The sequence below is a fragment of the Benincasa hispida genome, chromosome 5 (genome assembly GCF_027475165.1).
Source record: "Benincasa hispida cultivar pf3 chromosome 5, pf3_genome.v1.1, whole genome shotgun sequence".
Lineage (NCBI taxonomy): Eukaryota > Viridiplantae > Streptophyta > Magnoliopsida > Cucurbitales > Cucurbitaceae > Benincasa > Benincasa hispida.
Genome location: NC_143482.1, coordinates 13,835,021 through 13,848,681, shown reverse-complemented (window position 1 = coordinate 13,848,681; position 13,661 = coordinate 13,835,021). Strand labels below are relative to the sequence as shown.

The window sequence follows — 13,661 nt, the reverse complement described above, 5'->3', positions numbered from 1 at the left end:
TGTTCAAAGGACAAAGGGTACTACACCAACAACGAACCTTTAAAGAAAAAATCTCGACGTCGTACTTCTCACCATTTCATCGATGAAGAACTTACGAGCATGGTTTTTGAAAAATGCCCAAAATGGGACCCTGGTTCTAGCTTTAGGAGCCTTAATCAACAATCATTTTTAGGGGGATTTGTTTTTTCTCCATAAAGATCTTTAACTTCTTCCTCGCATTGGTTTCACTAAATCATTTTCTTTTTCTTCTTCTACTTTGTGTTTTTTTTTTTTTTTTTTTTGCATCTTTTTCTATACATCTAGAAGACGACCTAAAGTGCCTTCAAGTGGTTAAGAATGAGCTCGTTGATCATTTGAGAAGACTTTTGGCAGTATGGTAAAGAAAGGTGTCACTGGCTTAGGGCGACAATGACGGTCTCTAGAAGAAGTTTATGTCTCGATTTGTCAAAGTCGGCGTCCAGTTTCCTATCAGCAGAATCAATAGCTACTTAAAGAAGGGTCACTACTCTCGACAAGAAGGAATAGGTGCTCCAATTTATCTTGTTGTTGTGCTTGAGTACCTCACTGCAGAGGTGAATATATAATACTTCATTCTTTTCAGTTGAGTTGTGTATACAAAAGCTGATAACTGGCAGAAATGTCAGTTATTATATGCCTATTATTTAGAATTATGAGGGTTAACAAGTAGAAAATGCGGCGATAATACTTAGAATTTGTGAAAAATTGAGCTTTGCGTCAATCAGCACCTAAATCCTCATTAACCCTAATATTATGCATTATTTTGTGTCAAAGTGTCTATTTTTGTAGCTATTGCAGAAATCGAACGCATGTACTGGAAACAAGCAATCACAAAATCAAAGCATGCGTTAAAGGTAGTGACCACAAAGACAATCGCATTCGGTGGAGCCAAGCTATCGCATAGACGAACGCATGTGGTGATCGCATACATTCATCGCAGGGATGTTGCGCCCATCAACCGCATGCGTCCATCGCATGGAAGTTACGGCTATCGATTGAATGCGTTTATCACTTGGAGATTGCGACCACGAAGTGATAACCATAAATAGAAGGGCGATCACAAGATGGGTGGAATGTGTTGATACTTCAGTGAATCAAGCTCGAACGCATACTTTGGGAGTATCAACAAGATAAGATGATGTGACATTGCCCATACCACGACAAAGGCAGCAATGAGACATAACGCAATCATGATTGCTATCGACATTTAAACTCTATAAATAACCCCTTGGACCTTCATTTCAAAGCATTCGAACTTCTGCCTTAAGGCAGAGGTTTGCGATCACAGATGAGAGCATGAGCGAGATTCTCTGTGAGGATTCTTCATCTCCACAAACCAGACCGAGTGACGATCAAAGCTTTCATCGGAGATAGAGCTCAAGAGAAACGTCTCCACCATCCCTCCATGGCACCACTAGCAGCCTTGACACAGAGTCTTTCATTTCTTCTCTTACCTTAGCTTAAGATATTAAGACACTTTGTAATCAACATTCCTTCAATGCCATCTTCTTCATTGTCTTTATCTTTATCATCGTTTACCTTCATCATTTATTTATTAAAGGTGATCACATACTCAATCGTGTAGCCTAGAGATAGGATGCATGTAGCAACCCACCGGAAGGTATGCGTTGTGTGAGTATAGTGAGTTAATCCTCTTTGCTTGGTGAAAGGCTGTAGCAATGCTTGTCGATAGGTTGTTGCAATGCTTGTCTATAAGTTAATTAGCCACATCTAACTGCCTGAGAAGGTAAGAGATGGAACGTACTAAAGTAAAGTATGCATTGTTCCTAGAGATAGGTACGATCTTATGCTCGACGCAACCATGCACTATATAGATATAGTCATGCGGCTGACCACTGAGAGGTGTTCAATGCGCTAATGTGATGAGCTGGGATTACTCAAGCGATTTAAGATGATAATACATTAATATGCGTTAATAGTTGTTGTATATCTACCAATTCTCATCGCGAGTCTTCTATTGCTCAATCTGTTTAGTTAGGAGTAGGAGTAGTGTGTAATCCATTAAACTTCTTCTTTTTACTTTTATTCATCGCCTCAAACGCATTGCTTCACAAGCATTATTAAGTGACAAGTCCCTGTGTTCGACCTCGGATTACCCGAGAAACTTGTGTTTTCGTTATACTTGGCGAGAAGGCAAGAAAACTTGTGATAGGAATGCATGACCTCCGATTCATGGGCATAAACACATAGCTTAAGTTATGCAACACATAATATTGCGTTCACCCAAATTTTCACCAACAAGTTTTTGGCGCCGTTGCCGGAGACTTGGCAACTAATCATTTGTTAAGTTTTGTGTTTTCACAGGCACCCTTTTAATCTTGGGCATATTGTAGCTTGTGTTACCAAGTTGCAAACAATATTTGAAGTATAGGCGATGCATCGAAAGTCAACGTTGACTCCGAGATAGAAAGGCTATCTATCGCATGAGCTGGAAGCAATCTTAAGCACATGTCAGCCAACATGCGTCCAACAATTGCTGGAAGCTCCAATGGTCAGGACAACGAGTCTCAACCTAAGCAGTTGAGATCAATCTCCTGCATGGAAGACTCCATGCGGTGGCTTCACTCCAATTTCCCCAGGGACGTCTTCTACTCTATCTTTACTTTGCTTTCCTAGTTAACTTTATTTGTTTGATTATTGTATTTTGGATATGCGGCTGCTTCCTTGGTTGTGGTGCATTTGCTCCTTGTAGGTGCGATAATAACTCTCCTTGGTGCGCAGTACACCGAAAGAATCCCCTCCGTCCTTCAATACATGGCTTCGATCGCATGAATTCTAACGCATTGTCACACGCGTTATTCTACTTAAGGTTCTTTTCTTGTTATCTTTTATGCATTATCCTTTTGAAATCCTTCTTGTCTGATTGCGTTCCTTTGCGATGCATCAATGATGTTACGTATAATTTGGGTGAAATTTTGAGTGAACACAATACTGTGTGTTGCATAGCTTAAGCTATGCGTTTATGCCTATGCATCGGAGGTCATGCGTTGAAATGGAAAGTACGCGTTAATCTAGTATGCAATGACCATGCGTTCTTATCACAAGTTTTCTTGTCTTCTCGCCAAGTATAACGAAAACACAAGTTTCTCGAGTAATCCCAGGTTGAATACAGGGACTTGTTACTCAATAATTCCTGTGAAGCAATGCATTTGCGGCGATGAATAAAAGGAAAAAGAAGAAATTTATTGGATTGCACACTATTCCTACTCCTAACTAAACAGATTGAGCAATAGAAGACTCACAATGAGAATTGTTAGATACACAACAACTGTTAACGCATATTAATGTATTATTATCTTAAATCGCTCGAGTAATCCCAGCTCGTCACATTAATGCATCGCACACCTCTCAGTGGCCAGTCGTATGACTATATCTCTATAGTGCATGGTTGTGTCAAGCATAAGCTCGTGCCTATCTCTAGGAACAATGCATACTTTGCTTTAGTACGTTCCATCTCTTATCTTCTCAGGCAGTTAGATGCGGCTAATTAACTTATAGACAAGCATTGTAATAACCCATCGACAAGCTTTGCTACAGCCTTTCACCAAGCAAAAAGGATTAACTCACTATACTCGCACAACGAACACCTCTTGGTGGGTTGTTACATGCGTCCTATCTCTAGGATACATGATTGAGTATGAGATCGCCTTTGATAAATAAACGATAAAGGTAAACGATGATAAAGATAAAGACAATGAAGAAGATGGCATTGAAGGAATATTTATTACAAAGTGTCTTAATATCTTAAGCTAAAATGTAATACAATACAGAGGTAAGAGAAGAAATGAAAGACTCTGCGTCAAGGCTACTGCTGGTGCCATGGAGGGATGGTGGAGATGTCTCTCTCGAGCTCTATCTTCGACGAAAGCTCCGGTCGTCACTAGGTTTGATTTGTGGAGATGACGAATCCTCACAGAGAATCTCGCTCATGCTCTCATCTGTGGTCGAAAACCTCTGCCTTAAGGCAGAAGTTCGGATGCTTTAAAATGAAGGTCCAAGGGGCTATTTATAGAGTTTAAATGCCAACAGTAATCATGATTGCGTTATGTCTCACTGTTGCCTTTGTCGCGGTATGGGCAATGTCACATCTCTTATCTTGTTGATACTCCCAAAGTATGCGTTCGAGCTTGATTCACTGAAGTATCAATGCATTCCACCCATCTTGTGATCGCCCATCTATTTATGGTTTTTACTCCTTGGCCGCAATCTCCAAGTGATGAACGCATTTGATTGATAGCCGCAACTTCCATATGATGGACGCATGCGGTTGATGGCCGCAACATCCCTGCGATGAATGTATGCGATCACCGCATGCGTTCGTCTATGCTATAGCTCTGCTTCACCGAATGCGATTTTTTTGTGGTCGCATGGCTTCAACGCATTCGTTCGATTTTCTGATTGCTTGTTTCTAGCGTATGCATTTGATTCCTGCGATAGCTACAAAAATAGATACTTTGACACGGAAGAACGCATAATATTGGGATTAATGAGGATTTAGGTGTTGATCGACGCAAAACTCAATTTTTCACAAATTCTAAGTATTATCTCCACATTTTCTACTTGTTAGCCCTCAAATAACCCTTTTTTGCAAGGTAACTCGAGCAAACTAGAAATTGCATAAGATAGGTCGGATCAACGCGTAGAGAAATCTATCCGACTTTATCACTCATTTACTGGCTATTCAAACTCTACTCTTTTTCTTTTTCGAGATTCTATTGGTGTGAAATGTGGGCAGTCTCCTCTATCAAAATAGTAAGAGAAAGAGAAAGAAACGAGGAAGAAGCGGCACAGGAATCGAGGTTGTTAATGCAATTGCCTTCTACTTGAATCGAGAGGGGTGACTTAATTGAGAGTCGCCCACCGATCGTTCCCGGATTGGAACTGCCCGACAAGAAGGAATTGGTCTTTCTTGGTTAACGAAGAAGCCCGAAGAAGACCCAAAAAAGAGACTTCAGTCAAATAAAGCAGCTATAAAAGCTATACCTGTCAATCGAGTAGGTGATTATTCTAAATAAAAGGCTTATAATAATGGCATTTCTGCCCGTTATCAAAAACAATTGCACAATATTGATAATGTAAGCACTCCAAAAAAAGTGCATTTATTTTACTAATGAAATCAATTTTTTCCACAAAATTGATGGATGCACTAACCCTACCATTGAAACAATTACACCAAAACGCACAAATTTCAATAAAAATCCTACTCTCCAATGATATTCTTCTTTGAAACCTTATCATTTTCTTATCACTCATATGTTATATAATATATTCAATGTTGATGAGAATATTTTTCAAATGATCCTTCAAATAAATAATTTATTAGAAGGTGAAAATCACAATATTTTTAAATAATTTATTAGAAGGTGAAAATCACAATATTTTTTCACATTCAATAGAAGTTACAAAACTTACCAATCATCAAGGTTTAAGTGCAGTGTGATGGAATTGAAAGTTTATGGTAAAAATAATTGTCACGTTAAACTTATAGTATAAATTGAGCAGTTTCCTCCTAAATGTTTCTATTCAACTTTACAAAATTGTATATATATGTTGTGCTGGTGGAGTTTTAAATTATATAATTAGGTGATAACCTTGTCATGACTGTTGGATATAGATACAAAAGTTTGCATGTATGCTTTTAATAACCAATGAACATATAAAATTCAAGATACTATTACAACTTTTCTTTCATACATTCAATGATGTAAAACTGGTTGATTAGGAGAAAAGTTGTTGAGGCTTTCTACCAATCAAATAATATTTATTTTCACAATCTAGCACTTCAACTAACTAGTAGTCTTAGTGGCAAGATCGGGTGAACCATAGGGAGCCTATGATAAATTAATATTTGGAAAGCAGTAAAAACGAGAGATTTTGAGATTGAGTTGACAGGAAAACTAAATTGAATGAATTTAAAGTACAAAAATTAAAATAGATTGAGAGATACAAGAAATTACCTACATCGATTTAGAGGTTGTTGGGCTTCCTATGGACTAATTCATTGATTATCATGCAAGGTTCATGGATTATCTAATTATCAAGCCTAATCGAATGTCAGAAAAAACCAAACAAACTTCCTAAGAAAAACCAACGCGGATGTCGATTCTTAAATTAAGTGTTAGCACGCAAGCCTATTCACTTAGTTAATCACATTAAGCACTAGGATTGATTAGAACATTAGATTAAATTTGCTAAACCTAACCTAACGCATTTCTATTCCCTAGGCTTCGTTTGTCTTTCGTTACTGCGTCATCCTAGAAAAGCTAGCAATCAAAACCATAACTATAACTAAAACCTATTACTACTCAAATTAAGCATGCTATTGATACAATTACATATATCTACAACATGCATAGCGAGGGGTGAACGAACATACAAGTATTGACGATTTAGTTGTCAATTGAATCTACAAGCATGCTAATCCTAGAAATTTTAATCAAGGAATAGAAAACAAACATAAACAGAGAACTCAAGAACATTACAATAAAAATCTCATTAAACCATAAAAAATGTCCAACAAACCTCTAAACGACATTTGGGCCTTTAGCCGTTCATCAGTACATGAATTCCAATGCCGAAATAAAGATTACATAGCAATATATGAAGAAATCTCATGGGATTTGGCCAAAAGTGACCAAAATTGAGCCTAACGGTATAAAAATCAGCTAATCTCTCCTCTCCCTTGACCTAAAATCAAAGCAAAGTATTTATAGACAGGGTGTAGCATAACGAAGCTCTTATATAGCATAGCTTTTTCTTATCATAGTGTAACGTCTCAATGTTGTGACATTGAGTGTTACGCTCTCGCCAGTATGTGCGTTTTTTCTCCGTCAAAGTTTGTATCATAGCTACGTTGGTGGCATCGTTGTTGTACTACCTTGATATGTTGCATTCTGTCTTTGAGCGTAATGATGCAGTGTCAGGCTAGGGTAATTACACTGTGTCGATCATCTTCCTTCTGCCTTTGAGCTTGGCTCTATGTTTGGTGGAGAGTAATTATGCTAACTCTAGGGGCATTCTGGTAATTTATCTCATTTGAAGCCCGGATGCTCAAATTAACTCTCAAATTAAGCGAAGCTAGATAGCACATTTTTTTGTGCTATCAAACACCCCCAACATAATTCTTGATCATCCTCAAACAAGGTAGAAATAAACACATTCATACAAATGATATGCTCACTCAAATTGCATGGTTCATTACTCAAGCCTCAACAATCTCCTAGGATTTAATTTGCACTCACAACGAAATCAAATTATAATAAATTAATAAAGCACAATTTTAAATTAATTCTGGACTTATTCATGCAAGGGTGAGTTCAAAGTCCTTCTAATTAAGTCCTAATAGCACGAAATGGTTTTAAATGACCCTCAATTTATTTTCCCCTATACTGGCTCATGCATCAACCATCAAGCACCAAAACAATCAAGACGGTAATATTTCAACTAAGGTACCTGGAATTTAACTCTAATGATCCCTAAACTTGCATTTATTTTGCCTAGGAGTATTGGCTTTCAAACAGGACTGTAAGGAACTATACTCACTCTTTTCTACCAAGTGTCCTAACTAATCACAGCAAGGTAGCTTTTTTTACCCCTTGTCATGCATAACATTACAAGTTTTTTTTATAATATTTTCTTTTCAGTTCAAATATATATCAATCGATTTCTTTTTAAAGCAGACATATAAATCATTTTTCTTCCTCAATATTACATTACAACCCATCATGCAAGAAACTTTCTAATTAGTGGGGCCTATCGGAGTGACAACAAAAATATAGGCTAAGTAATACGATTCTAAGTATCTAAGACCTAATTTAGGCAAACCACTTAAGCGTGCATGAGAAGTAAGAAACTTTTTTAAAAAGAGCTAAAAATCATAATTGTTCTTATCAAACATCATGTCATACAAATTAAAAGCACAAGGGAGTACGTGTGTCATAGACTAGTCATCATAGCGAACCACTTAACATGAGCAAACATGCATATAAAGCATATAAATAAAATAGCCATAGCTTAGATGCTCAAAGGCTCCAACCAGAACACGAACATACCTCACCCTCAACTTAAAATCTAACATTATCCCCAATGTGATAAAGAATACAAAAACATGGGACAAAAAAGATAAACAAAAAACTTTCCTAAAATTTGACATATTGGATGGCAATAAGAGAGCTTATAACTTCATATGGTATTCCTTTTTTTTCTAGGCAAAGGAGGGGCCTAGAAAAGAAAAACAAAAAGCTAAGCTAAAAATCAATAATAATAATAAAAAAAAAAGCAATAAAAGATTTGTCACCTGGCTGCCTCTAGAAAGCGTAAATTTTTAACATCGGTTGCTCGACGTTGTTTTCCTGTCAAAGTACATAAATATTATAATATTTCTCAGTCCCTTTCTTCCTTGAATCCACGAAGCTGCTTAAGGGAAGTAAGCTTTTGAAGTGTTCAAGAGCTCCAGAGTCAGAAATATTTTTGAATTTTTATGTTTTTGGAAAAATAAAACCAAACTCAACCGACTCAACTAAAAATAAAGACTCAGACTCGTGAGGATGAGATGAGCAATATTAAAAAAATAAAAGAGATGCCAGAGGGAAGAGCAGAACAAGACTTTTCTTTAGGACATGAAGGAAGGTATGCATTCTTGTTGTCGCTTGATGAATAAAATCCCCTATTGAGCTCGGCCTCAGTGGCACAGATGATGGGTAGTTGTGGTCGACTCTCCAGTGTTGGTACTGAACCTGTAAGCTGGACGACTAAGTCACCCACCACTTGTAGTGGAGCGTAGGTCTCCAGGTGAGACTCCAGAAATTCCTGCAGACACTGAGAAGAACGATTAACAAGTTCATAAATTATAAGATTCTCCATCATCTTACCTTGGCCTAAAGACTAAGGAATCAGGTACTGAACTGAAGGAATCAGACATGAAGATTTCCATGAGTAGCGAAATGATCGCTCCAAATTTCTTCGAAATTGAACATACACAATTACAGTACAAGAAACAGAAACTTATAGGTCATACACAATACGAAATTACAGTATGTTCAACAATGAGATGAAGAAAAAGATTATACATACCTTTGAAGACTCATGCTTCAAATTCCCTCGATCACAAACGCTCGTTCAGTCTACAAGACGACAACGCATGAAAACTCGAACACAATGATCGCAACACAACACAATCAATTAGCAATCACGAATTCAACGATCTACAAGATCAAGAACTCCATGAACAACCTCCAAAACCTCGAACTTAGTCGAGTTGAGTGAGGACACCACCACAATGGCTACCTTGGTTTTCTCGGTGTGAGAATCTAGAAGTGTGAGCTCTGTGTGAACTTGGTTAGAGGAAGATACCGGAGGAATAAAAATCATGTAGACAATTGAGCAAGTAAGAGATGAGAAGAAGTCTATCATATAGACAAATGTTCAATTGTTTAGACGAAGGCAACCTATCGTATAGCAAATGCCCCGCGATTGTTTAGCTATGTCCAGTTGAGTGAACTATCGTATAGTAACATTCCATGATCGTTTAGTCTCTCTTTTAGCTATTGTTTAGTGAAAACTAATTCACTTAACAGTAATCTATGAGTTCTTTTTGAGAATAGAAACTCTACTAAAATTAGGAAAACATTTTTCCTTTTATCTCACGGTTATCATAAAACCACCAATAACCTCCCATTCAATTGGTTATTAGAGAAAAAGATATAATTATCCAATAATTAATATTATTATATATATATATATGATAACCAACTTACCATATTATATTTACTTTAAAGGAACAATCTATCTACTTACCCCTGCTTTGGGGAATGAGTGAATTTCATCTTGTGTAACTGAGTTCCCAGCTCCTAAATCAGAAAAATCTCCAAAAAGGTAGGCGTGTTGAATTGGCAATGTGGCTACTCTCACCCATACTAATCAAAGGACCTCCCTCAAAGGCAGGAGTTTCAAAACACTCAGGATTGAGGTCATGTCACGTATGGTTGTTTAGGTGAGATGTAAGTCTCAAGTATCAACGACGTTATATAAAGAGACTATTCATCTCGTGGTCCAGTCTTATACAAACTCTTTGTATATGACACCTTTGCTCGCATGTCTCCACATGAATGGTCAGGATCTACCATATGTTGTAGTCCACAACACTTGCAAATCTCTACAAAGCAGGTCGTATCCATAGTGCCACCAGGATCAAGTATCCCTATTTAATCCTTATACTACAAACCTTTTTAGGTTATCACTTAAGGCATGATCCACTTGTATATCTCATATACATGCTTTAGTTTTCATACAATAACCATGGAGTTTTGTTTATTAGATATGAGTAAATGCCAAATAAAATAACTCTTATTTGATTCATAATAATGTGTACAGTTTACAAACTACGAGACTCTGGAAGAATTAGAACACCAATTCCAACATGAACATGGCAGTTGATGTCAGCTACCTCACTCCTACCCCATCAGTAGTCTTAGAGGATGGCTGCAACAATGGTTCATCTCGCCTCCCAACTGATTTAACAATCTGAGCAACTAGGTCACTCAGACTCTGAGATCAGTTCTAGCCTTAGATTTGAAATAGAGGTTGTTCTGCTGAAAGCTTAAGAACTCTTGTTACTTATGCAGTTTCTGTGAAAACTCATAAGAGGTTTTAGAAAAATCCCTAACCAATTCCTCTAATGACATATCTGAGCTATCAGAAGAAGCATGCATCAATGTAGAGATTAGACTAGGCATCTCCCAAGGGGGACATGCATTATGCCTAAAGCCACACAATAGCTGAGGACATGCTTCGAATCAATGACCTTAAAGCAAACATACTTTGCATGTCTCAAAATTCTACAATTTCCTAGTAGACAAATCTTGAACAAAAGAGGTTAGTTTAGATACTTGACTTCTAAGCTCAGGAATTTCTCATACCTCTTCTTCATCCCGATAAGCGAATTTCTTCGCATGAAGCGCATAATAAATGTGTTGTTCATCTGCCATAATAGAAACAAGTAGACACAAAAAAATATCGTTTTGGGGTTTTTAAAGTTTACAAGATAAATTTAACAAAGAGAAATTAATTGGCTCCCTGACAACGGCGTCAATTTGATGGGAGGAAAAAAGTTGTTGATGCTTTCTACCAATCAAATAATATTTATTTTCACAATCCAACACTTCAACTAACAAGTAGTCTTAGTGGCAAGATCGAGTCGAACCACAGGGAGCCTAAGATAAAACTACTTAGAGTTAAATTAATCTTAGGAAAACAGTAAAAATGGAGGGTTTTGAGATTGGGTTGATAGGAAAACTAAATTTCATGAATTTAAAGTGTAGAAAATAAAATAGATTAAGAGAGAAATACACGAGATTACCTTCGCCATGTTAGAGATTGTTGGGCTTCCTATAGAATAATTCATTAATTATCATTCATAGTTCATGGATTATCTAATTATTAAGCCTAATCAAATGTCTGAAAAAGCCAGACAAACTCCCTAAGGAAAACCAGTGCATATGTCAGATCCTAAATTGACTAAGTGTTGTCACGCAAGCCTATTCACTTAGCTAATCACTTTGAACATTGAGATTGATTAGAACATTAGATTAAATTGGCCAAATATAATCTAATGCACTTCTATTCCCTAGGTTTCGTCATCTTTCGTTATTGGGTGATCCTAGAAAAACTTGCAATCAAAACCATAACCATAACTAAAACCTATTGCTACTCAAATTAAGCATGCCATTAATACAATTACGGATACCTACAACATGCATAGCGTGGGGCGAACAAACATGCAAGTATTAACAATTTAGTTGTCAATTAAATCTACAAGCATGTTCATCCTAGAAATTTAATCAAGAAATACAAAACATATATACAGAGAACTCAAGAACATTACAAAAAAAAATCTCATTAAACCGTTATGAATACATGAATCCCAACAAGCCTCAAAACAATGTTTGAGCCTTTAGCTATTCCTCAATACATGAATCCCGACGCCAAAATAAAGATTACAGAACAAAATAAGAAGAAATCTCATGGGTTTTTGCCAAGAATGGCCAAAATCAAGCCTAATGATGTAAAAATCAGTTAATCTCTCCTCTCCCTTGAATAAAAATCGAAGTAAAGTATTTATAGACTGGGCGCAGCGTAACAATGCTAGAACACAACATAATTACACTAGCTTTTCTTATCGCAGCATAACGTCTCAGCGTTGCGATGCTAAGTATTATGCTCTCACCGGCGCGCACGTTTTCTCCGTTAATATTCGTAGCATAGCTACGTTGATGGTAGCATTGTTACGCTATGCTGATGAGCATGATGATGCAGTTAAGGCTAGGGTAATTACGTTGCATCAATCATCTTCCTACTGCCCTTAAGCGTAGCTCTACGCTTGGTGGAGAGTAATTCAGCTAGCTCTAGGGGCACTTTGGTAAGTTAACTCTAAATTGCTTCAAATCAACCCCAAATGACTCCAAATGGTCAATTCTACCTCTAGTATGCTCAATACTTACAAAATAACATAATAAACATATAAAATCCTAGTACCATCCTGAATTAAGGAGAGCTAGATAGCACATTTTGGGTGCTATCACTAGTAGTCTCACTGTAGCGGTCTTCTCAAGTAATTTCTCTTGAAGTTGAGTGGTAAATTTTCTATTAATGCTAATTAAAAAGGCAAACATGGTAGGGGGTAATATTTCGACAAATGACTTAAATTATAAATGTAAGTTTATTATTTATCTGTCAATCTCAACAAAATCGACAATCTAATAGATAAAATACTAATTACCATCTTAATAGCTGGTTTAATCATCATCACATGATGGTTGAGTATTGTGTTATATTTTGTACATTTTCTCAGTTTTTGAAATGTATGAAAGACGAGTTTTCTACAATTTACCTTTACAAAATTACTTATAACCAGTGATAATAAGTTTTTGTAACACACAATCAAAATTCAATAATTAAGATCCTGTTTAGGAACAATTTTGTTTTTAGATTTTAAGTTTTGAAATTTATGCATGTTTTCTCCTAATTTCATAATATGGTTCTCACATTTATTGAAAAACACTTGAAATTTAAGTCGAATTCTAAAAACAAAAATACATTATAACTATTTTTTTTACTTTTTAAATTTTGGCTTTTTTTTTTTTTTAAATAATAGTAGAAAGTAGACCTAAATTTTCTTTTGAAACAAACATAAAAATCTATGACTTTCTATCAAGGTTATCAAATCCCATCATGTAAAAAGATACATACCAGAACAAACATTAATTAAAAGCTCATTGATGGTTGCAGTGAAACATCAATTTTTCGACATTAGATTGATCTGAAAGAACGTGCAAACAAATCAAACACAAGATTTTTCTTGAGAAGACAAAATATTCTTTCTAATTTAAGACAAAGGAGGTAAGAAAATTGATAAATATATATATATATATATATATATTACATTTTGTTTCTTTAGGGTTTTGGAATCATTTGGATGTTAAATCAAAATCATGTGGCCAATATTATGAAACGTATACTAAAAAAAATGAGTTAAAATATCATTCTGGTCCATATATTATATTTTTGTTTGATTTTAGTCTATGTATTTTTAATTGTCCAATTTATAGTCACTGTGTTTTCAATGA

At 36.1% G+C, this 13,661-nt stretch overlaps 1 long non-coding RNA gene across 1 annotated transcript; it reads right to left on the bottom strand.

The window, feature by feature from the left end:
* Positions 1-6,505: 6,505 nt before the first annotated feature.
* Positions 6,506-12,328, bottom strand: LOC150035919 (uncharacterized). The gene is made up of 2 exons (XR_016529618.1): positions 9,112-12,328; positions 6,506-8,998 (listed from the first exon to the last, which is right to left on the bottom strand). It is a non-coding gene; the product is annotated as an uncharacterized LOC150035919 (long non-coding RNA).
* Positions 12,329-13,661: the final 1,333 nt, after the last annotated feature.